Source organism: Sceloporus occidentalis, unplaced genomic scaffold, assembly GCF_023333645.1.
Source record: "Sceloporus occidentalis isolate IW3139 unplaced genomic scaffold, rSceOcc1.0.p SCAF_10, whole genome shotgun sequence".
NCBI lineage: Eukaryota > Metazoa > Chordata > Lepidosauria > Squamata > Phrynosomatidae > Sceloporus > Sceloporus occidentalis.
The window spans coordinates 1,517,915-1,531,280 of NW_028316990.1; the positions used below are offsets into that span (position 1 = coordinate 1,517,915).

General features: G+C 42.7%; 1 protein-coding gene across 1 annotated transcript in view; it reads left to right on the plus strand.

Annotated features, from left to right (window-relative positions):
* The first annotated feature begins 1,209 nt into the window (after positions 1-1,209).
* The window catches only part of ADCY7 (adenylate cyclase 7), a 70,743-nt gene continuing 58,586 nt past the window's right edge, over positions 1,210-13,366 (plus strand). The window contains exon 1 of the mRNA XM_089476967.1: positions 1,210-2,228. The gene's annotated coding sequence lies outside the window, so the exon portion shown is untranslated. The remainder of the gene's footprint in view (positions 2,229-13,366) is intronic.

Here is a 13,366-nt window from a genome sequence, read left to right on the forward strand (position 1 = left end):
AAAGAAATAAAACACGCTTCCTTTGTTGGAAAAGTGTTTATGTGGTTTTACACGGATGTTTCATGTTTTATTTTTAAATTCATTAGATTTTTTCGATCACATTCCTCCAAACCTCAGAGTAGGTCTCAAGTCTTTTACTTAGCAGCAAACTTTTATTACTTCCTTGGTTGCTTAAATGAATGTTATACAATGTAAAGAGTAACACCCCCCCCCAAAAAAAAACCCTAATCGCACCCAATGTAGTCAACAGTGCTTGCCAAGAAGTAGTAAGAAAACAGAGCCAGCATGGTGTAATGGTTTGAGCATTAGATTATGATTCTGGAGACCAGGGTTCATATCTCTGCTCAGCCACAGAACCCCACTGGATTCTCTTGGGCAAGTCACACTCTCCCAGCCTCAGAGAAAGGGCATAGGGAAGCCTTTTCTTGGCAAGAAAGCTCCATGACAGGTTCACCTCAAGGTTGCCATAAGTCAGAAATAACTTGAAGGCACACAATAACAAGAAATGATAGGAGAGAGATGGTATGTCATTTCCTAGAAGCAGAAGCTTCTTTTCCCATCAGTTCCTCAACTACTGATCCTAACAGTGTGTCTGTGTCTGTGTGAGAGAGAGAGTGTGTGTGTGTGTACAAATAAAGTCTCCATGTGTTTAGACTCTTCCTTGCTGTTGGAAATCATGCCTGATCAGTTGTATGCAAGCAGTGAGATTATTAGACACACAATTTGGGGATGTGCAGTGCTGCCTTCTGCTACCTGGGACAGCTACTTCATTCTTCCAAATGAATGAATGAATGAATGTAGAAAGGCCAAGTGATGGAATAAGCTAGTGCAGTCTCAGAAGCTTATTGCTCAGCATTTTAAACCAGCTGCAGCATCCTGGTCTGAAGCTGGGATGCAGGATGGAAGTGGGGATTATCACACACTAAATCACAGCTGAATCGCTGGCTGCCATTAATTCCAGTTCCAGCTGCACTCTGCCTGCACTTTTGTCAGAACGCTTTCTGGCTTCTAAAAAGTGCTGGCAGAGTGAGGCTGATGGTTTGGCAGTGATTTAGTGTGCAATAATCCCCACCTCCATCCCTCATCCTCAGTTTAAAATGCTGAGCAATAAGCTCCTCACTTTGAATATTTGAAAGGATGTCATATTGAAGAAGGAACAAGGTTTGTTTTCTGCTCCTCCAGAGGATATGGTCTAATCTGCACTGTAGAAATTTCACAACGCTTTAACTGCTATGGAATTCTGGGATTTGTAGTTTATTCTGGCCCCATAGTTCTCTGACAGAGAAGGCTAACTATCTCTCAAAACTGGAAATTCCAGAATTCCATAGCATTGAGCCATGGCTTACATCCTTTGTTCTGGGTCCTGTTCTCTGGAGGAGCAGAAAAGAAGCTTGCTCCCTCCTCAATATGACGCCCCTTCAAGTATTTAAAGAGGGTTATCATATCACCTCTTAACCTTCTCTTCTCCAGGCTAAACATCCCAGCTCCCTAAGTCGTTCCTCATAGGGCATAGTTTCCAGACCCTTCACCATTTTAGTCGCCCTCCTTTGGACACATGGCTCCAGTTTCACAACCTCCTTTTTGAATTGTGGTGCCCACAACTGGACACAATATTCCAGGTAGGGCCTGACCAAAGCAGAATAGAGTGGCACCCTTGACACTGTACTTCTATTGATCCAGCTTAAAATGACATTGGCCTTTTTAGCTGCCATATTGGACTATTGACCCATGTTCAACTTGTGATCTACTAGGACTCCTAGATCCCTTTCACACGTAGTCTCATTCAGCCAGGTGTCCCCCATCTTATATCTATGCATTTCTTTTTTCTGCCCTAAGTGCAGTACCTTACATTTCTCTGTATTGCATTTCATTTTGTTAGCTTTGGCCCAGCTTTCTAGTCTATTCAGGTCATTTTGAATTTCAAACTGCAGTATTTCTGCAGTGCACATTAGACTTAGATCACTGAGCAATGGATTCAAACTACAGAAGAATGTCCTGATGGTAAGAGCCATTTGACAGTGAGAGTGCTTTGACTGTGTATTCCTGCATGGCAGGGGGTCGGGCTAGATGGGACTTCTGGTCTCTTCCACTTTTATGATTCTATCATTTTCTTCCATTCAGGAGCCAAAAAAAAAAAAAAGAAAAAAGAAAAAAAAGAAAGAAAGAAAGAAAGAAAAGAAAAGAAAGGCTGGAGATGAAATGGAAAGATAAGGAGAGAGGCTTGAGAGGCAAGACAAATTACAAATTTATCCCATTCTGGGTTTATGATGCTAGAGGAATCCATGGTGTCATTCCTTTAAGTGTGGGAAGCAGTATGGCTGTCAGGGTTAAGTAACTGTGTCTTCCCATACCTTTGAAATCTCCAGTGAAGCTGATGCCAAAGAGGCTTTAATATTGTATTGGACATACTATTCAGCATGAGAGTCTCTCTGTTAGACAAGATGGCAGGGTGACAATAGTTCTCATGCAAAAGGAATCATTCTCATGGAACAAGAAGATATAATCTCTACAGGAAGAAACGCTGCGGCTAGTTGGATCTTGAACTGTGGTGACAACATATCTCTCTCTGCAGGAAGAGATATTTATTTTTCTGCCTTGTGATGAATGGTGACAGAGTTGCTTTTGCTTCTAGGTTCACTTAAGGCTGAGAGAGGAAACCTATTTTTGATATGCAATATTTGGCTGATCTGTCAAGACTGTATTTATATGTTTGGTGTAATTACTTCCTACCTGTATTGTTCTATATTTAAAGATTCAAGTCATTACTAACAGTTCCTCGGTTTTTAATTATTATGTATGAGATCTTTATTATAACATATCTTTATTTGTATGCTAATCCGTTTATTAAAAATGGCACTGATTTTTTTTTACTATAATGAGGGCTTTTGTGTAAAAGAACAAAACATCAAGTTACAAAATGTAAAATGCTTAAGCATGACAACCATAAGAACAGAAGGAACGCAACTAAAAGCTTCAACAGGAAAACCTGGCTGTCCTCCACCTCACTGAATTAATGCTGTTTGGCACCGCTCTATCCTTTGATTCCTGGGATTTGTAGTTTCTTGGCTCTCTAACAGAGAAGGCTAAATATCTCACAAAACTACAAATCCACAGTGACCATGTGCTATTCCTCATGATCGCCCCACATGATGGCAACACAGTGCTCCAATTAATAATAATAATAATAATAATAATAATAATAATAATTTTTATATGTTCCGCCTCTTCCAAGGATCGAAGCAGGATTACATCATCAAAATAATACAGTGCAATTGAACAGTCAATAAAATACTAATTCTGAATTATAGGTGCATTACAGACCGCCCTAAAGCGGGCGGTCTGCCGCCACCGCCATTAGCTGCGGTGGGAAGCCCCAGCGGCCAGACCGTGAGGCTTCCGGCCACAGCAAAAAAGGAGTGCTGAAATGGCACTCCTTTTTGGCCCCCGGAAGTGGCTCTGTGAAGCACGAAGCGCGAAGCGCACACTTGCGGCGTCACTTCCGGTGCGCCACGTCTGGACGCCATTTATCCAAGATGTAAAAATGGCAGCGCCCATGTGGATGGGCACTGCCATTTAGGCCACGCTCCGCGCATGTTGGGAACAGGGTCAGTTAGGAAGGGGCAACCCTTCCTAATCCTAGCACGCGCGGAGCGCGTCCTAAATGGCAGTCTGTAACCCGCCATACATCCCTATTAGTTCCTTAAAATCTCCAAACATCAATTCATATACCATCATACTTAATCATCATCTCTATATCAAATCCTATGGGAAAGCCTGCTGGAAGAGATCCGTCTTTAGTGCCTTCTTAAAGGCATCTAAGGTAGTGATAAGACGGATCTCCTCCATCTGATCAAGAACTGGATTGTATTTAGATGGTGCACCGCCAAGGAATGCAAAATGCTGTAGGCTGTATTTCTGAGGTGGGAAAACCATCTCTTGATCATTCCTTCTCTAAGAAAACTCTATGGACTTTATCACACAGGGAAAATTGGGGGTTTAAAGAGCCATTATCCCGTGAAAATCGCATGATCTGGTGAAAGTTGTTCACATGACGTAGTGATTAAAGAGCCATTATCCCGGGAATAACCAGGCAATAACCAGCAGCAAATAATTCATGGGGAATCCTTATGGTTTGTAAGTGAGTGGCTGCAGTACATGCATTTAACAACTGCACTACCAGTGAAACACACTGGATTGCCATAAATTGACAGATGGCTTCAAGGTAAGCCACCACACACACATGTGTGTGACTATACACACACACACACACACACCTATAATTCAGGTGAAAAGATGCTTCAGCATGGAAATGGTGAAGAACCATATACAAGGTAGATGATAGAAAAGAATATGAGAGCCTTGTTTCAAGTCGAACCTTTGGTCCATCTAATTCAGGAGTGGGCAGCATGTGTCCTAGATGTAGTTGTTGTATTGCAGCTCCTAGCAACCCAAGCTGGAAGTAAAGAATTAAAGGAGTTGTAGTCAAACTTCATTTGGATAGTTGTGACTGGCCATCACAGTCCATATGGTGACAAAAAAATGTTGCCTTCTGTGTGTTTAGTGACTGTGGCATTATGATAATCTTTTTTTCTAGCAGTTATTTAAAACTTCTAGCAGTTAAAGACTACATTTCTCTCTTTCCTCTCTCCACTGTCTCAGATTTTGCTTGCTTCTTTCTCAAATATCATGCTTTATGGATAAATGTGATGAACAGATTAATTAACATAATCTGGCAAAGGAGAGGCAAGCAAAATAAATTACTAAAAAGCTTGAGAAGCTGTCCAAATAACTGGACCAGAACTCCAAAGATTTGACCCTTCTTAAGATGTGTGTGTTTGTGATGTTATTACATATTAGCTTTTAAATGTTGCCGTTCAAGGGCAAACTGTACAAAAGAGCGCTTGGCATCTATCCAGGGCCACACATGAATAGCTTGATCCTGGCTTGGGGCTATCTGGCACACTTCTCCTTTGCTGGGTCAGACTTCATAGCAGCAATTTGAGAGAAGGAGAAAAGGCCCATGTACATCTTAAACCTAATTATTAATCCCAGCTCTAGCACAACCCAGTGCTGAATGGTAAGTCAACACTTACGTAAATCTCACTGATTCAGTGGGTCTCCTCTGATTGGGACTTGCAGTTTGATTTAGTATTGGTTGGCTTTTTTTGGTCAACACCACTGGATTTTAAGACAAAAAGATTTTCATATAGCCTTTTACACACACACACACACACACACTCATAAACTTCTATGGCTAGATCTAAAGTTTCATGTCTTGCAACAGAGCTTTCCTCTAATGCAGTGGTTCCCAACCTTCCTAATGCTGCGACCCATTAATACACTTCCTTATGCTGTGATGACCCTTAACCATGAAATTATTTTCGTTGCTACTTCATAACTGTAATTAAATAGGTGTTTTCCAATGGTCTTAGGTGACCCCCATGAAAGGGTCCTTCGGCCCCCAAAGGGGTCCCAACCCACAGGTTGGGAACCACTGCTCTAATGAAAGGGGAAAATTCTGGAATCCAACTCAAAATCCAACCAAAAATCTAAACAACCAAGTTGACCAATTTCCATTCAAATTTGTTGTTGTGTGGCTTCATTTCCAACTTATGGTGGAAACCGCCAACTTTCATGGGGTTTTCTTGGCACGATTTGTTCAGAGGAGGTTTACTATTGCCTTCCTCTGTGGCTGAGAGCATGTGACTCACCCAGGGTCATCCAGTGGGTTTCATGGCTGAGCTGGGAATCAAATCCTGGTTTCCAGAGGCAAGGTCCAACACTCAAACCACCGTTGGCAAATACCTTGCCTGAAAATAGTTAATCTGGGTGCTGTATATTTATGTCTACAGTTGGCCCTTGGTATTCTCACATTCCTTATTCGTGGATTCAACCATCCACAGCTTGAAATATATACACTATATATAAGGGACACCATTTTACTACACCTCTGTATTTAATAGGACATGAGCATCCATGGATTTGGGTATCCACAGGGGATCCTAGAACCAAACCCCAGTGGATACTAAAGGCCAACTGTACATATTTACATACAACCTAGTGCCATTATGTTTAATGGGACTTACTCTCAGTTAACTGTGCCAAGGATTGCCTCAATAGAAGTGACTGTGTTTTATGTTTGGCTGTTCCTAATATACAAACAGATTCTTTAATTGCATCGGTTCTCTATAAATGACTTTGGTGGTGTGAAAAGCAACCCTGGCTGCAGGGAGGAGAGGTGTAGGTCTTTGTTATGCAACCTATCCAATGTTCTTCAGTCAAAATGAAATTGGCCCACAGACTGTTGCTACGGAAATGGGTTCCTGCGGTTATTGCTGTGTGCTGTGTGCAGGAAAGGTTTGTGTGTGCTTTTCAAACTCAAAAGCTGCTTAAAAAGCATGGCTTTAGTATTGCTTTCTTTTTCTGGAACTCTCCTACTCATAAACAGCAAGGGGCAAAAACTTTACCAAATCCGTTTTTTCCTTTTCTTTTTGGAGGGTGGGGAGGAATTGCAGTCTTGAAACTGGCTTCTTGATTTCCTAGTGTATTACAAGGATGGGAAATGTGTGGGTCACATACAGATTCCAGGGGTGAAAACCCCACTCTTCCCCCCTGTGGAGGCATTTTTGCAATGTTTTGGAGCCTCCCCACAGTTTTAGATGTAAGAAAGGTATCTTATGAAAATGGGAGGTAAACTGGAAGTGAGTTCTGGTCACTGCCTGTTTTTTAAAAACATCTCTCCTGGCCATAAAATGCCTTGGGGTCCCTAAACATGGCGAAAATGCAACCCACATACCCTAGAGGCATTGGGACGCATTTGGTGAGCAATATTGAGGTTATTTTGTAGTAGGGGATGTGCCGTCCCACGTCTCTTAGGGGGCTAATCCACCCCATTAATCTCCCCAAATTGCCCACCCCATTGTACTGCTTGTAGTGATTGTTTACTCCTCCCTCCTCACACTTTCACACTGCACAGTTATAGTGCTGTATCCTATGGCTGCATCCTGTGGCATCCTGTAATTTACAGGGATGTAAGGCACTTGAGTCCTCTGGGAGAGAATTCTGTATACCTCTCCCTAAGCTATAAATCACAGGATTCCATAGAATGTCGCCATAACAGTTAAAGTGGAATATAGCACTATAATTGTATAGTGTGAGAGGGCCTCAGATCCCATCAGATCTCAGAAGCAAAGAAAGGTTAGTAGGAGGAAGACCACCAGGGAGCACCAGAAGCAGTAGGGTATATTCAGAGGAAGGAAATGACAAACCACCTTTGAGTACTTGCCTAAAAAACCTCTGAAATTCATGGAACTGCCATAAGTCTACAGACAAACTGAAGACACATGCTACTACAACTATAGATGTGCCGTAATTAGCCATCATGATCAGAATTCTTTTGTTTTCCATATAAAATTTCAACGACCCCATCCTCACACCTTCATAGAAAATTTTAGCCCGCTTTGGCTTGGAAATAATATTTGGTTTACAGTGGCATATTGGTTTGTTCAGCCACGATTCCCATTTACTTCCCTAATGGAATTAAAGCCATTATGGACATCTGGAGTAAAATTGCAGCACAGATAATGTTTAACAGAGCTAATTAATGTGAGGCTGGCTAATTACTGGCCAGTTAAAAAATTACAAATCAGAAGTTGAACTTGAGTTAATATTGTTACTGACCTGACAGGGCTGGCCCTTCCATGATCTGCTTTCCATAGGTGGCAGATGGTGGGGCGGTTGGCAGCACATCTGCCCTGCTATTGCCTTCCTGCTTTCCACGGAGCAGTGCCATTTCTGCTTTGGCTGCAGAATTCAGGACTTCCCAGAACACTATGGCCTGTTACAGACTGCCAAAATAAAGCTGCTTTGGGTCTCTTTGGAGGTATGCTGTTTAAATGATGCATGCATCCTAAGAGTCCAGAAGCTGTGCTAAAGCTGGGCTCCATTCCTTAGGACTGGAGCGTGGCTTTGGCGTGACCTCTGGACTCTTAGGACCCATGCATCATTTAAACAGCATACCTCCAAAGAGACCTGAAGCAGCTTTATTTTGGCAGTCTGTAACAGGCCTAAGTTTCTCTCAGAAAGAGGCCCTTCCTCAGACTGATTTAGGCCAAGGGTTAGAACCATGTGGCCTTCCAGATATTGGAGTGCTCCATCTAGCATTTGTCACCATTGGCTATGGTGACATGAAATGCTGGAACATGTAGTTCAACAACATCTGGAAGACTGCATGATTTAGGCATCAAGATTTCATGAACAGTTTCCCCAAACCCATGACATTTCACAAATCTGATGGCCATATCTTAAGATTTTTTTAAAAATTAGTCAATAATTGAGAAAATAAAGCTGACAGATTTGCTCATCCAGGCATAAGGCTTGGAGAAGTTAGGTCTTAAAAGCCTAGCTTTGAATCTCTCATTATTTGGCCATGTTTTGGGGGTGCAGAATTAAAAATAAATAAATCTCTTTTTCTGATTGGTTGTTCATCTTTTACAGTTTCATGACAGGCAGGCATAGCATAATTTTCATCATAGAAGTAATAGAGGGGAACCTGTTTGGGCAGTGCAGATAGCTTCTGTTCAGTTCATTTCAGTTGCCCATCCCAAAGCCAAAACTCCATTTTAAAAAGTTGGAATTCAGCTTCATTTGGGTTTGCCCAGAAAAAGAAGGGATATGATGGCACTTTATGTGTTGACCTGAACAAGCTGAAGAATGTCCAGAGGAGGGTGACCAAAATGGTGCCCCTATGAGCAGAGTCTTAGGGAGCTGGGTATGTTTAGCCTGGAGAAGAGAAGGTAAAGAGGTGATATGATAGCCCTGTTTAAATATTTGAAGGGGTGTCATATTGAGGAGGGAGCAAACTTGTTTTCTGCTGCTCTAGAAACTTGGACATGGAGCAGTGAATTCAAGCTACAGGAAAAGAGATTTCACCTCAACATTAGTAGAACTTTCAGACAGTAAGAGCTGTTCAATAGTGGAACACACTCCCTTGGAGTGTAGTGGAGTCTCCTTCTTTGAAGGTCTTTAAACAGAAGCGGGATAGCCATCTGTTTGGGGTGCTTTGATTGTGTCTCCCTCCATGGCAGAATAGGGTTGGAATGGATGGCTGGCCCTTGGGGTCTTTTCCAAGTCTATGATTCCATGATTCTGTCATTTTGGGAGCGATGGTGCAGCTTGCAGGTAAGAGAGTCATTGTAGGGGAGATGATCTCCCACATTTTCCACAGCTGCCCACTTCTGAAACATACAAGGTTGATGCACATATATATCAGCCTGAGGCTACCCTGATAGTTTAGTGGCTGTGGGCAGCTAAAACTGCGTTTTAGCACCATAGTAATTCTAGGGTCAGTTCAGAATTTTGTTTGCTTTGGCCTACAATCAGTTTCTAGTTTCAACTAATGTATTCTCACTGAATCATCTGATAAATATTAAACACTTACATAACTTTAGTACTAATGATATAGCTTCACACTTCAGGATCTTGTCTAGTTCCTTCATAGATTTCCAAGTCCTAGTCTTCTTCTGATTTTTTTTTACTGCAGTCTTCATTCCATTTTCCATTAATTATATTTTTAAACATTTTTACAGTATTATTCTTTTAGCTATATCTATGTTAACTTTTATAAGCAGGGAAGTTATGATGTATTAATACTGATAACAATAGTCTTTTTAAAAGCCTGTTCAAAACAAGAGGCAAGGAAACCATTTCTGTTTTGCTCTAAACCTGAAGCAACATTTACATCGCATCTGGTTCTGTCCGAAGCAGAGAGTTTTTCAAAAGCCTCCTGTTAAGTAAAGGGAATCATTAGATTTCTTATCAGATATGGCAGCCACCTAGATTTAAGCTTGACTTGCTATGAATGTCAAAGGTGCCAGTAATTTAAAATAAATAGGCCAATTGCAAAAAGTTTGTGTTCGCCAAACATTAGCAAGTAGTGATCTCATGTCAGTAAACAGATTATAATCTTATTATACAGAAGTCAGCCAAAGTAATTTTACTGTCTGTGAATGAACATGAAGGAGGTGCTCCTTGTAGCAAAAGCAGTAAAAAGAATTGTGTTGCACATACAGCTTGGAAATTTAAAAAAAGCATTAAAATTCACTATATAATGCCACTAGGGTTGGTCAAACTGTTGCCCATGGACCACTACTTGCCATACGTTTCATTTAGGTGACCTTTTGAAAACCTGTGTGCAACAGCTGGGAATCTCTGTGTTTAGCCTTGCTAATGCTGACAAATATTATACCTGAACCCCCCAATATTTGTTTATATTGTACATTCATATGATACATTTCCTCCAGTTTCCATCTCTAATCTTTCTTAATCTCTGGAGAACCAGTGTGTCATAGTGGTTTGAGTGTTGGACAACTACTCTGAAGACCAGGGTTCGATTCCTCGCTTGGCTGTGAAGCCCATTGGGTGACTTTGGGAAAGTCGTACTCTCTCAGTCTCAGAGGAAGGCAATGACACCCCACCCCCCCGAACAAATCTTGTCAAGATAACACATGATAGCTTCACCATAGATTGGAAATGACTTGAAGGCACATAACAGACACAGTTTAATTTCTAGGGAAGAGCTGGGCCAGATATGAGCCCTGGAGTGCTGGGTAGTGTCTGTTGAGTCACCTCAATGGCAGCTCTAGGTTATAGGAAAGAGGCGTTGAGCAAGAAGCCTTCCTTGAATTGGCTTTTCCTTATGTTTGATGTTTTAACAGTTGTCATGTTCACTTGCCTCTCCCTTCTGGGCTGAATTTTCACCATTGACTAGAACAGGAGTTGGAGTCATACATGCTCCAAATATTAGATTCCTCCTCCTTCTCCATCGGCTGCATTGGTTTGGGCTGCTAGAAGTTTAGCAAGTGGGATGGCAGAGGATTAATTGGGACTGTCCATGCCATATTTGGACAGTTGGACAGTACAGTGGTACCTCGGGATACGAAATACCCAGGTTACGAAATTTTCGGGATACGAAAAAATCCCATAGGGAATTATTGTTCCGGGTTACGAATGTTTTTTCGGGTTACGAAAAAACTTTTGGTGCTTTTTTCGGCTTTTTCGCACGGAATCGCGGCTTTTCCCCATTAGCGCCTATGGCAATTCGGCTTACGAAGGCTTTTCGGGTTACGAAAGCGGCCGCGGAACGAATTAATTTCGTAACCCGAGGCACCACTGTATGCCCAATGGATCATAAAAATGTCCTCTGTGGCTGCAAGCAGCCTATGGCCCATTCTCTGCTCATACCTTCTAGGATTGTTGTAAGAGTTAATACACATTATTCAGATGTTTAGTATTACCATATTTTCCGGCGTACAAGATGACTTTTGAACCCCTGAAAATCATCTTGAAAGTTGGGGGTCGTCTAATACGCTGGGTTAATCCTGGCTTGTTCCCGCCTTCCCAGGCCCAGGCCTCTGCAGAGGCCGGGAAGGAGTGCCTCTGCTGGCGCGAGGGCCGCTGGCTTTGCCCTCCTTCCAGGCCTCCGCAGAGGCCGGGAAGGAGCGCCTCCACCGGCATGAGGGCCACTGGCCCTCCCCTCCTTCCTGGCCTCTGAGGAGACCCAGGCCTCCACAGAGGCCGGGAAGGAGCGCCTCCGCCGGCACGAGGGCTGCTGGCTTTGCCCTCCTTCCAGGCCTCCGCAGAGGCCGGGAAGGAGCGCCTCCGCCGGCACGAGGGCTGCTGGCTTTGCCCTCCTTCCAGGCCTCCACAGAGGCCGGGAAGGAGCGCCTCCGCCGGCACGAGGGCTGCTGGCTTTGCCCTCCTTCCAGGCCTCCGCAGAGGCCGGGAAGGAGCGCCTCTGCCAGCGCGAGCGAACGCCAGCCCTCTCGTCTTTGGATTTGGAGGAGGGGGTCTTATACTGTACAGCGAATATATCTTAAAGTCTAAATTTTAAAAAGAAAAGTTGGGGGTCATCTTATATGCCCTGTCGTCTTATACACCAGAAAATACGGTAATCTGCCCCAGCAGACTTTTGACAATAATAATCATGAAACTCTTAATTCCCAAGATTCTTTGTGTAAGGAGCAGCCAGGAGAAGACTGGCATGAGGATTTTAACATTAATTTTGCCAAACATTAAAATGCCATAAATTTAAGATTATAATGTAATCTTCTCCTTTAATTGTATTTCTCTGTTCTGCCTTGCAGATTAGTGGAAATATTATCATCTCTCCAGGCTGGTAGCTCTTTATGTAGCTGCTTTAACGTATCACTGCTTATAACTGCTTGAATTGTTCCAAATTTTTATTAAGCAGCTAATTGCAGGATAGCTTTACTCCTTTTCTATCCAATGGGCTATTTAGTCTAGAATATCTTTGCTTCTGATGTTGTAGAACAAGAGGTAGAAAACAGCATCTATAATGAAAAGCTACCTCAATGTTGAGGACACTGTGTTTGGAAATTTAAAATAGGTCACTTGAAACTTAAAAGAATAATTGAGGTATTGATTTGTACAGTGGTTGAGATCAGTTGCAAGTTACCTCTGGCTGGAAAAATCTATCCATGGGGGCTTAATGAGGACCCTGGTGATCGGGAACTAATCGTACATCTTGAGCTTGGAAAAGGCACAAATTACAGCTGACTCCCACACTAGTGTGATAGCCTTCATTGCACCCTGGAGCTAACTTGCTTATGAAAATCAGTGTTATGAAAGTCATATTGTTCTTACCTGGAACAAATTGTAAAGTTAGCAGGTGGAAGAGTTTTCCTCTTTGAAGTGTGAAGTTTAAGCTCAACAACCTTGGCTGGGTGTAGTTTAACAGAACTTTGATAGTTGGGGTTTGGATGGGGCACTTTTGCAGATCATTGCAGGGCAATAATGGTCTCTAAACAGGGTGGTGCTTGGACCATTCTGAGTCTGGAGCAAGCTACCCAGATCTATGCTCCACTACTGTACTGTTGGGTATCTCCCAACAGAGAGCTTGTATGATGTGGATGTTTAGCCTGGAGAAGAGAAGGTTAAGAGGTGATATGATAGCCCTGTTTAAATTTTTGAAGGGATGTAATATTGAGATGGGAGCAAGCTTGTTTTCTGCTGCTCCAGAGACTAGGACCTGGAGCAATGGATGCAAGCTACAGGAAAAGAGATTCCACCTCAACATTAGGAGGAACTTCCTGACAGAAAGGGCTGTTCGACAGTGGAACAAACTCCCTCAGAGTCTCCTTCCTTGGAGGTCTAAACAGAGGCTGGATGGCCATCTGTCAGGGATGCTTTGATTGAGATTTCCTGCATGGCAGAATGGGGTTGGACTGGATGGCTCTTGTGGTCTCTTCCAACTTTAGGATTTTATGATTCTATGTAGTGGTTTGAGCACTGGACTACAACTCTGGGGACCCTAGTTTGAATCCCTGCTTGGTCTTGGAAACACCCT